The sequence below is a fragment of the Triturus cristatus genome, chromosome 8, assembly GCF_964204655.1.
Source record: "Triturus cristatus chromosome 8, aTriCri1.1, whole genome shotgun sequence".
Classification (NCBI taxonomy): domain Eukaryota; kingdom Metazoa; phylum Chordata; class Amphibia; order Caudata; family Salamandridae; genus Triturus; species Triturus cristatus.
The window spans coordinates 1,065,153,690-1,065,165,871 of NC_140591.1; positions in this window are offsets into that span (position 1 = coordinate 1,065,153,690).

Consider the following 12,182-nt stretch of genomic DNA (forward strand, 5'->3'; position numbering starts at 1 on the left):
AAAGGACAATATTTCCACCCTTGTCCGAGTTTCTTATGACCACTTCTTTGTCCTTCCGTAGCCTTTCAATTGACCATACTTCCTTTCATGGTCAGAAATTTTTCGTTTATTTTTGTTGATTTCAATGTTCAATTTTTTGATTCGGGTCACAATCTGATCATTGAAGATATCAATTGAGTCCCTCGGCATAATGGGTGTAAACTTAGATTTTAGTTTAAAATTGGTGTTAGGTCTAGCACTTGTTTCTTTGTCCAAGGCATCACTGCTCTGCAAATCATTAGAATACTCATGGTACATGTCATCATCCCCTATACTGGCCTTCTCTTTTCCAAGCTTTGTAGAGCTCTCAATGCATCTACATCCGCCACTGTGAGGCAGGGAATATTTGTTGTATCTGCTATTATCTTGTTGGCTCTGTAGTCTTTATTTAAGGTTTGTAACTGATGGTATTTTCGCAATTTTAACTTTCTGATGAATCTGTAGATATCTGCTCGACTCACTCTCAACTGCCGAACTCAAATCTGATATGGAGGCTGCCCCTGCCATGGACTGCCCCCTGCTATCTGAATTTGCCCCCTGTATTCTTCCATCTTCCTTTGCCTTTCTATATGTATCACATTTACGTGCAAAGGTGAAAATCTGTCCATTGGCATAATCATCCTTGTCCGTCTGAAATTTATACACTTTTCTTTGTTTTATTTTATCTTCCTCCTTTTTGAGTCTGTCTGACATTTCATCATAGAATTTTTGTTTTTGCTGTGGATCATTGTGCGTTAGGATTTCTTCATTTAATTTGTCGATTTTTACTTGGATATCTTCCCTGTCTATTTCACCATATTTGACTAATATAATTACTAGTTTCCGTGATGACTCCAAGTTACATTGTGCCCATTCTGCTAGCATTGCTGGATTGGGTGTCTCATAGCTTGGTGCAATCATGATCCTCAAGCCCCTGGGAATTCGTCCTGCATCCAGATATTTCTGCAGGGATTTTGCTTCCCACCATTTTGACATTTCCTGTCGCATCAACTTTTCCAAAGCCCGAAATTTATCCTTTAGGCTTCTTAATCCCCCATTCATTTCCTCATGAACGCTCCCATTGGTATTTACCCGCTGCACCGCTGTTTCTGAAAACATTTCCTCCGCTGCGGTTTCACGATCCTTTAATGCTGTAGCTGACATGTTATGCGTATTTTCAATGTAAATGCGGGCTCGGCTTCAGTTGTACATAATGCCCCCGAAGACTCAAGTCCGTAATGCATACCTCCCCTCCTGCCAAAATGCTTACAGAGTCCTATTACCTTTACCGAAGAATACAACGCCACCGTGCAGTCGACTTGCGTGTCCTTACTTGTCCGAGCTACTGACAAGCCGCGCTCCGCCAAAGCTGTTCTTCATTTAGTGTTGGTATAGGTCTCCTTGCGGCAGGGGGCCTTTGAGTATCCGCTTCCGGACTTTTTAATTTGCTTCTGGTTACACCGCCCTCCACCGATTCCTCAGTGCTGACCAGTTTCCCCAGACGCTGATTCCTTTACCACGAGGCTGTCACTCGAGGAGGGGATCCGCTTACTCCGGAAGACATCACCCCGGATAATATTGCCACAACTCGAATTTTCCGTCGCCTGCTGCCGACAAACGAGAGCTGACCCAAAGATAAGTGCAAATTTTCTTAGTTTATTTGCCGCATACAAGTCTCGCCACAACGCGTTTCGGCGACGCCCGCCTTGATCACATGACAGCGTTTGGGATTCTTTGTGCTACATTTAAAGTGCCAGTGCTACTACATTTCCAATGGACATAGAAAAAATACTTATAGTCAAACTTGTGTGCTTTTCCTAATATGTAAATGTATATATATATATATATATATTCACTTAAAAAAACCATAGGTTTCACACATGTTATAGTTAGCTGGACATTTCACTCGTAAAAAACCAATGAAATTCCCCCGTTATAGTTAGTTCAGCTAACTATAACTCGCGCGACCGCAATCCACTGCTGATGACGTCACATATTACATCACTCATGACATGCTCAGTGACATCACTCATGACATCACTGATGACATCTCCAATGACTATAACTATAACGGGGGAATTTCAATGGTTTTGTACGAGTGAAAAGTCCAGCTAACTAGAACGCCCCTGAAACCTATGCTTTTTTCATTGAATTTATAAGGTTTTTTAAATGCTAATTGCTAACAATACACTGCCTGAAACCTATGGTTTTTTCTGTTAATTTCAAAGGTTTTTTAAATGCTAATTTCTAACTATGTGACGTCGTCAGCAGTGGATTGCGGTCGCGCGAGTTATAGTTAGCTGAACTAACTATAACGGGGGAATTTCATTGTTTTTTTACGAGTGAAATGTCCAGCTAACTATAACATGTGTGAAACCTATGGTTTTTTCGGTTAATTTGCAAGGTTTTTTAAATGCTAATTCCTAACTATAACGTGTGTGAAACCTATGGTTTTTTCAGTGAATTTGCAAGGTTTTTAAAAAGCTAATTCCTAAGTGTGAAACCTATATCTTCCATGAACTTATAAACAGTTTATTTATTTATTTATTTTTAAGTTTTTCATGGTGCGTGCACTGTGCGCGCATGCATGCGTGCTCCGTGTGCGCATGCGTACGTGCTCCGTGGCGCATGCGCTCGTGCTCCGTACGCGCGTGCGCGCTTGCTCCATGCGCGCATGCGCGCGCGCACCGTGCGTGCACGGTGCGCCCACGGTGCGCGCACGGCAAGTCATGTGATTACGAAACAACACTTTTCATTGGTTCAAAGTAGTTTCAGTTCCAGAATCTTCCAACACCACACCCACTCCCCTCATTAATACTTCTTATTTCCTGGGAGAAGGAGCTGAACAGCTTTTCCTGCACCTGAAAATGGCAGAACAGGAGACTTCTTCAGGGAGTGGGGAGGAGACCTTTGTGCCCCCAAGGCAGAGGAAACAAAAGAACTCATTTATTTGGCAGTTTTTTACTTTTCCAGAGGGTCAGAAGAAGGTGAATGCTCCTAAAGACACCTGCACTGTTTGTGGAGTGGTCTTATCTAGAGGAGACCCTAAAAAAAATACTCCTTTAGTATTTACTCCATGATAAGGCACTTTAAAGCAATGCATCCTGTGGCTTATGCTCGGGCTGAAAGAGACAACCCTTCAGCAGCTCAGCCGAGCACATCATCTGCAGCCACAGCTCAGCCAAGCACATCATCTGCAGCCGCAGATTCACCTGCTTCTAGACCTCTGGATATGCACCCTCTGTTCCAGAAGGTGCATATATGGTGCAATGTGTGCAATGCTGTTCTCTGTTATGGTAAGAGCAGCATTAACCTAATAGAGAACAAGATACAGCAGCACACATGCTCCACCCCCTAATTTTTTTCCTTTTTTCTTTTTTTGTTCCTGGTGAACAGTTTTTTCATTTTTTATTTTTTTTTTGCTGCATTTTTTTTTTTTTGCTGCTCGACAAAAAACAACAGTTCTTTTCAGAACTCACTTCACTTCTCCAAGAAGAGCTATATTCCTAATATACTGTGTTGTAAATTTTTTAATGAATTTTTTGCCACCGTGCGCGCACCGTGCCCGCACCGTGCGCGCACCCCGCGATTTAAAAAAAAAATATATATGTTTTTTTCACCCTTCAGGGACCCCCTGACAAAGGCTAGGGGGTCAGGAACTCTCTACCCTGCCCCCTTTTCACGTTCTCCACCTTTCTGTTTCACTGTCACACACAAAATGGCGGCCGACACTTCCTGATTTCGACCGATTCGAATGTTGACTGACATGAATCCACCAATCAGAATTACGCTCGCGCACGGCACGGTGCACGCTTATAGATATTTATGTGCTTTTAACTGCAATTTTCTCAGGAACTACTGAACAGATTGACACCATATATGCAAAAGGCACATGCCTGACCTGAGGACTACCTCTTTGCCAAATTTCAAGTAATTCTGTTCAGCCGTTCGGGCTGTAGCTTCGACTAATGTCCTATGGAAAAATGCATGGGGAAAACGCGTTTTGGGACCCCCTTTTTTTCTCGGCCCCCGCTTGACGAATCACCCCGAGACTTTCAGGGTAGGAGCTGAGCGGAGCGCCCCATTAGTTTAGAAAATTTCGCGAGGATTCGTCAACCGGCGCCAAAGTTATTCAAAATTGAATTTTCAGATTTCCTATGGAAACTCGGTCCTAACTATAACTACGTCAGATATTACATCACTGTATTTAGACACTTATTTACCCATGTCTTCTTCCATTAATTTTTAGCTATACATATATTACAATATTTTTTTTTCTGAAAGACACATATGTCATCAGTGATGTAATATCTGACGTAATCAGCAGAGGATTGCGGTCGCGTGAGTTATAGTTGCCTGCACTAACTATAACGGGGGAATTTCAATGGTTTTTCACCAGTGAAATGTCCAGCTAACTATAACATGTGTGAAACCTATGGTTTTTTAAGTGAATTTGCAAGGTTTTTTAAATGCTAATTCCTAACTATAACGTGCGTGAAACCTATGGTTTTTTCAGTGAATTTGTACGTTTTTTTAAATGCTAAGTTATGTATTTTTTAAATTTTTTTTTAAGGTTTTTCACCGTGCACGTACCGTACGCGCACGGTGCGCTTCGTGCACCGTGCGCGCGCTGTGGGCGCGCGGTGCACTTCGCGCACCGCGCTCCCACATTACGCAGTTTGCGGAATTTTTCCGTTTCTACCGTACGCACACCCTACGCGTACTCCGCGATTTTTCGCGAAAAAAATTAAAGGAAATTTTGGCCCTTGGGGGTCCTTCTGGGACCCCCTGACAAAGGCTAGGGGGTCAGGAACTGTCCACCCTGCCCCCTTTTCACGTTCTCCACCTTTGTTTTTCACCCCCTCAGACTGCGAGAGACAAAATGGCGGCCGACACTTCCTGGTTTCGACCGATTCGAATGTTTACTAAGATCTAACAACCAATCAGAATCGCGCTCGCGCACGGCAGCGTGCGCGTACGGTAAGTTTTACCGTACGCGCACGGTGCGCGCTTATAGATATATATATGCTTTTAAATGCTATTTTCTTAGGAAATACTGAACAGATTTACACCAGACCTGCAAAAGGCACATCCCTGACCTGAGGACTACCTCTCTGCCAAATTTCAGGTAATTCTGTTCAGCCGTTCGGGCTGTAGCTTGGACTAAAGGTCCTATGGAAAAATGCATGGGGAAAACGCGTTTTGGGACCCCCCCTTTGTCTCAGCCCCCACTCAATCCCCCCGAGACTTTCAGGGAAGGAGCGGAGCGCCCCACCTATTTTGAAAATTTCGCGAGGATTCGTCAATCGGCGCCAAAGTTATTCCAAATAGAATGTTGCGGATTTCCTATGGAAACACGATCCTAACTATAACTATCTACTGGCGACCGCCAGTAGATAATATACATATATATATATATATACATTACCTACTGGCGGTCACCAGTAGGTAGTGTTAGTTACAACCTAGTTTCCATAGGAAAAGCATTTTTTGATTTGCTAATAACTTTGGCGTCGTTTGACGAATCTTTTTGACATTCTTTAAAAAAAAGTCTATTCAGGTCAGCTCCTATTCTAAAAGTTTGGGAGTGATTTGTCAAGCGGGGGCTGAGAAAAAAGGGGGGTCCCAAAACACGTTTTCCCCATAGTAATTTCCATTGGAAATTTTGCGACGAGCTACAGCCCGAACTGCTGAACGGAATTACCCCAAATTTGACAGAATGGTAGAGCTTGGTTCAGAAAGAGACCATTTATTAAATGGTGTAAATCCGTTCAGTAGTTTTTGAGAAATTCAAAGAATAAGAGTCAAAAAATCAATTTCCCATAGGAAACTTTGTGCAAGGCTAGAGACGAAACTACTGCATGGAATTACCCCAAATTTGGCAAAAAAGTAGTGCTTGGATCAGAAAGTGACCTTTTTTTTAAATGGTGTAAATCCGTTCAGTAGTTGCTAAGAAAATAGAAAAATAAAAGTTTTAATATCTGGGCGGAGCCTAAGTCCTGTGCACGAGCTTCACTGTGATCAGCTGTCAACACTTCAAACCAGGAAGTGTTGGCAGCCATCTTGTGACTCGATAGAAGCAAGTCACCGGAAAACAGAGAAACAAAAGTATAAAACAAGAGAAGGGAGCAGGGTAGAAACACCCTGACCCCCTAGGCCTGCTCATGGGGTCCCAGAAGGACCCTCTGGGCCAAAGAAAGCACTTAAAAAATATATATATATATCGGCGGAATTCGCGCTGGGGTCGCTGGTTCCTGCGTTTTATTTTAATGAGACTCCGGGGTGGGGTAGGTCCCGGGCCATTTCTTAAAAAATAATTGCGGAGCTCACTGGGGCTGCGGGGGCCCATTGGGGTCCCCGCACACCCGGGGCTTCTCTCATGTTGGAAGGAGGGTTGCCCGGCCCCCCTCCTGGAGCACTCCATATGCTTATAACTTTGGTGTCGTATGACGAATCTTTACTAAACTTCCCAGAAAGTTTCTCTTTTTTGATCAGCTCGTATCTTGAAAGTTTAGGGGTGTATTGCGGACGTACAAGTGTTGGGAGGAGGGTTGCGCGCCCCCCTCCTGGAGCCCTTCATGTGCTTATAACTTTGGCGTTGTTTGACAAATCTTTACTAAATTTTCCAGAAAGTTTCTCTTTTTTGATCAGCTCGTATCTTGAAAGTTTAGGAGTGTATTGAGGACGTACAAGGTTGGTTGTTGATTGAAAGCAAGTTTATTGCGAGATATTTGCACTCACGACCGGAGCCATCCTGCTGCAAAGACATATTACAGGGTTATTGGTCAAGGGGGGGCTGAAGAAAAAGGGGGTCTGAAAAATTGTTTTCTCAATGCATTTTCCATAGGACACTTTAGAAAAGGCTACAGGTCAAACTGCTCAACGGAATTATGCCTCATTTGGCAGGCAGAAAGGTCTTGGTCCAGAAAGCACACTTTTGTTGAAATGGTGTAAATCCGTTCAGTAGTTTTTGAGATATTAAAGGAAAAAAAGATATATATATCTGGACAGTGCCTAACTCCTGAGCGGGAGCTTGCCTCTGATTGGCTGCTAACACTTCAAACCGGGAAGTGTTAGCCATCTTGTGCCTCGCATCGAGTGAAAATATAAAAGAAAGTTCCCGGGGGCAATTTAATATACCGGAGTTCTGTCTGTGCGAGATCCTCTTTCATGCTGCGTCTCCCTACATCAGCAGGTAACTCACCCTTTTCCCCCATCAACAGCATATCTCCAACAACATTCTTGGTCCCACAAGTCTCCCTCTGCGAACCACTTGTTGGCTCACAGCTCTTGGTGTGCGAGTTCTCTGGCCCGCAGTTATATCTGTGAAGCCAAGACTGGAAATATACTGCAGGTCTCTCTCTTTGAGATACCCTGTTCACGCTTTCTCTCCCCACATCACTGTTCCTCAGCTATCCCTTTGGAAGCCGACGGCCGCACCTTTCCCTATACCAGTCGGCCCTCAGGTGTTCCTCTGCAAGCTGGCCTGCAGTTCTCCCTCTGCGAACTGACGGGCCGCGGTTCTCTCTCTATGAGCCTGCCAGTCGGCTCGCAGCTCTTCATCTACAAGCCAGCCTGCCGGCTCGTAAGTCTCTGAGAACAGATGCAATGGAGGCAACAATCATGCAGGTCGGACACCCAACACTGCTCAGACATCCCCCAGCAGGAGCTCCTTGTCTGCCATCCCCCCTCACCCCCACCCCCCACAAACAAATGTGACAGTCACGTTAGGTTGGACAAATAAGAATCTTAGTCATGTATGGATTAATATATAAAAAAAATATTTTACAAAAGCAACAGCAAATAAAACTATGTACAGCCATGTTGTGTCATCGCTGGACCATTTGTGAATCACAGCCTGCAAGACAAAAAGAAAGATAAGATGGCGCATCATGCGTCCAGCAAAGGAGAAAGAGAAAGTGAGGGAGAGAGAGAAACAAAGAAAGAGTCACAGAGAGAGGAAGACAAAGAAAGAGAGAAACAGTGTGAGAGAGAAAGAGTGAGATACAAGGGAGGGAGAAAGAAAGAGAGACAGAAAAAGTGAGAGTGAGTTGAGAAAGAGTGAGAGAGAGGAAGACAGAGAAAGAGTGTTAGAGAGGAAGACAGAAAGAATGAGAGAGAAAGAGAGAAAGAGTAAGATACAAGGAAAAGAGAGAGAGAGAAACAGTGTGAGAGAGGAAGAGAGAGAGAGAAAGAGTGAGAGAGAGGAAGTGAGAGAGAGGAAGAGAGAGAAAGAAAGAATGAGAGAGAGGAAGAGACAGAGAAAGAGAAAAAGTGTGAGAGAGAGAAAGGAAGAGATGGACACTGGAGAAAATCTTCGCAGCTCACCTTTGTGCCACCGCTGTGTCTCTAACCACGTGCTGGGACATAGTACACCCTCAAGTTTAGTCATCTGAAAGATAGTATAGAATTAGTAATTGCAGAGTACCTACAACTGCATACACCTAATTCTTTATTTTGGCAATGCGCACTCAGGCTGCTGCAGCCCATCCACTCCCACTGCTCGGAGGTGTCTGTGTGCTCAGGCTACTGCACACTATCCACTCCCACCACCCAGAGGTGACTGCCCGCTGCTGTGGAAAGAAGCCTCTATGCTCACCTTCCAACACTGGCGTGTGTGTAAGAGGGTGCACCATGTGTCAAAGCAACTTTCTGAAGTGTTGTCAGGATGGCCACGCATCATCGCAGGTTATACACGCGTTCAGCTGTGGAGGTGTTGGGGGGAGGTCTATTTGTGAATCACAGCCTGTTAGATAAAAAGCAAGATATGTGCGTCATGCATCCATCAAAGAAGAGAGAAAGAGAGAGAGAGAGAGAGAGTGAGAAAGAAATAGTGAGAGGAAGATAGAGAGAAAAAGAAAGAAAGAGTGAGAGGAAGACAGAGCAAAAGAGAGAAACAGAGGGAGTGAGAGGAAGAGAGAGAGAGAAAGAAAGAAATAGTGAGAGGAAGACAGAGAGAAACAGTGAGAGAGAGGGAGAGAGAAAGAGTGAGAGAGAGAAAGAGAGAGAGAAAGAGTGAGAGAGAGGAAGAGAGAGAGAAAAAAAGAGCGAGAGAAAGGAAGAGAGAGAGAGAAAGAGTGAGAGAGAAAGAGTGAGAAAGAGGAAGACAGAGAAAGAGAGAAAGAGTGAGATACAAGGAATAGAGAAAGAGAGAAACAGTGTAATAGAGGAAGAGAGAGAGAAACAGTGTGAGAGAGAGGAAGAGAGAGAGAGAAAGAGTGAGAGAGAGGAAGAGAGATAAAGAAAGAATGAGAGAGAGAGGAAGAGACAGAGAAAGAGAGAAAGAGGGTGAGGGTGAGAAAGGAAGAGATAGAGAGTGAGACAGAGAGAAAGAGTGTGAGTGACAGAAAGGAAGAGATGGAGAGGGAGAGGGAGTGTTGACACTGTGGAGAAAATCCTAACAACTCACCTTTCTGCCACCGGTGTGTCTCCTACCATGTGCCAGGATATAGGGCAGCCCTCAAGCTTAGTCATCTGAAACATAGCATGGAATCAGTAATGGATGAGTACATACAAGTGCACAATTTATGAATCACAGCCTGCAAGACTAAAAGAAAGATAAGATGGTGCATCATGCATCCAGCAAACGAGAGAGAGAGAGAGAGAGAGAGAGAGAAAGAGTGAGAGAGAGGAAGAGAGAGAGAAAGAAAGAGAGAGAGAGAGAGGAAGAAAGAGAAAGAGAAAAAGAGTGAGATACAAGGAAGAAAGAGAGAAACAGTGTGAGAGAGAGGAAGAGAGAGAGAAAGATGGAGAGAGAGGAAGAGAGAGAAAGAAAGAATGAGAGAGAGAGCGAGAGAGAGAGGAAGAGACAGAGAAATAGAGAGTGAGAGAGAGAAAGGAAGAGATAGACAGTGAGAGAGGGAGAAAGAGTGTGAGTGACAGAAAGGAAGAGATGGAGAGGGAGAGTGAGGGTTGACACTATGTAGAAATCCTCACAGCTCACCTTTCTGCCACCGGTGTGTCTCCAACCATGTGCAGGGATATAGGGCAGCCCTCAAGCTTAGTCATCTGAAAAATAGTATGGAATCAGTAATGGATGAGTACATACAACTGTGCATGCCTAAATCGCTGTCCCGACTTTGTGTATCCAGCCTAGTGTACCCCATCCGCTTCCACTGCCCAGAGGTGTCTACTCGCTGATGAACACCCAGGCTGCTGCACCCTATCCACTCCCAGTGCCCAGAGGTGTATGACAGCCGCTGCGCACCCAGGCTACTGCACCCCGTGCACTCCCACTGCCCGGCGGTAACTGTGTGCCACTGCGCAACCAGGCTGCTGCACCCCATCGACACCCACTGCCCGGAGGTGACTGCCTGCCACTGCGCAAACAAGCCTCTCTGCTCACCTTACACCACCAGAGTGTGTCGAAGAGGGTCCGCCACGTGTCGAAGAAACCTCCTCACCCATTGTGTACACGCGGCGAAACAGAGCTCACAATTTAGATCGAGTTGTTGATTGCAGGATGGCCACGCATCATCGCAGGACAAAAAGCAAGATAGGATTGTGCGTCAAACGACCATCAAAGGAGAGAGATAGAGAGAGAAAAAAGAGTGAGAGGAAGACAGAGAGAAAAAGAAAGAGTGAGAGGAATACGGAGAGAAAGAGAGAAAGAGTGAGAGTGAGAGGAAGAGAGAGAGAGAGAAAAAGAAAGAAAGAGTCAGAGGAAGACAAAGATAAAGAGAGAAAGAGTGAGTGAGACAAAGAGAGAGAGAAACAGTGAGAGATAGGAAGAGAGAAAAAGAGTGTGAGAAACAGGAAGAGAGAGAGAAAGAGAGAAACAATGTGAGAAGAAGAGAGAGAGAAAGAGTGTGAAGGAGAGAAAGGAAGAGATGAAGAGGGCAGTGCCCATACTGTTGATAAAACCCTCACAGTTCACCTTTACGCCACCGCTGTGTCTCCAACCACGTGCCGGGACCTAGTGGAGCCCTCACATCAGAATTAGTAATGGGAGAGTATATACGACTGTGATTGCCTATATTGCTGTGCCGCCTTTGTGTATCCACTCCCGCCGCCCAGACGTATTTGCCCACCACTGCGCACCCAGACCTCACTGCTCACCTTTTCGCAGACAGGGCACCCTCCACATTATGCAGTCCTGCTATGCAGGCCAACAGGTCTCACATTAATGGCTGTGTCTTGATTTTGCCGTGGCAGAGGGCATACTAGTGCACCTATCATCATCGCAGGTTGCACACCCACTCAGTCCTTGCGGTGCCACTAACTCAGTGACCAGTGAAGCCACGCACGTGGCGGTAGCCCTTCGTGTTTGGTGGCTCAGGCCTACATGAGGTGTCCGGACCACCGGGACGGGCCATGACAGTGCATGCAGTGGGTGCAACTCTAAAGTGGCGTAGAGCACGTGTGCCCGGTCTTTTTTATTGGTAGAGTCACGCGTCCTGTGATGCTTGTGTTGGTTGGGTGTGGTGTGGGTGTATACCAGCCGTGAGGGAGTGGCTGTGGCATAATGACAACTAGACCTGTGACCAGCAGATCACTACAATGAAAATCTGGACCATGTAGCATTGCTGTCCTTCCCTGTAAGCATAAGCAGAGTGGGCTGGCCTGGCGTATGCCAGTCCTGTATGAGGCTGTGAAGAATGACTCCGGAGCTATGGGCGTGGCTCCATCGTGAGCTCTATGAGGAAGCAACTGATGCCATGCGGGTGTTCTTGCTGTAGTGCTGCCGTCACCCGGGGCGCAAGCGTCAATGTGTCACTCTGTGAGCCAAGTGCCACAACATGGCCAACATGGAAGGTACAGGGAATCACTGACCCTACATTCATCAATAGTTCCACACAAGAAAGATGGTGGACATGACACACCTGTGTGGATGTGAATGTTTATTGCACATTCAGTGGAGTATTGCAGCTGTAGCAATACAGGGCCATGCAAAGCCCAAATTTCAGTTTTTGGGACATGGAAGGCAGCCAATTAGAGGCAAGTTCGTTGTCGGACTCAGGCTGCGCCAACATATGTACATATACAAACACTCCACCAATCCCCACGTACTTATAAATTCAATATATACTCTCCTTGCAGTACTCTAATCATCCAGTCTCTATGTACGTACTTGTACAATGACCGAGACAAAGTTACATAAACAAAGTTTTCTCCCACTGTCAAAGGTAAGTTGGTAGCATAAGCTGTCCAGAGCACAATGTAAT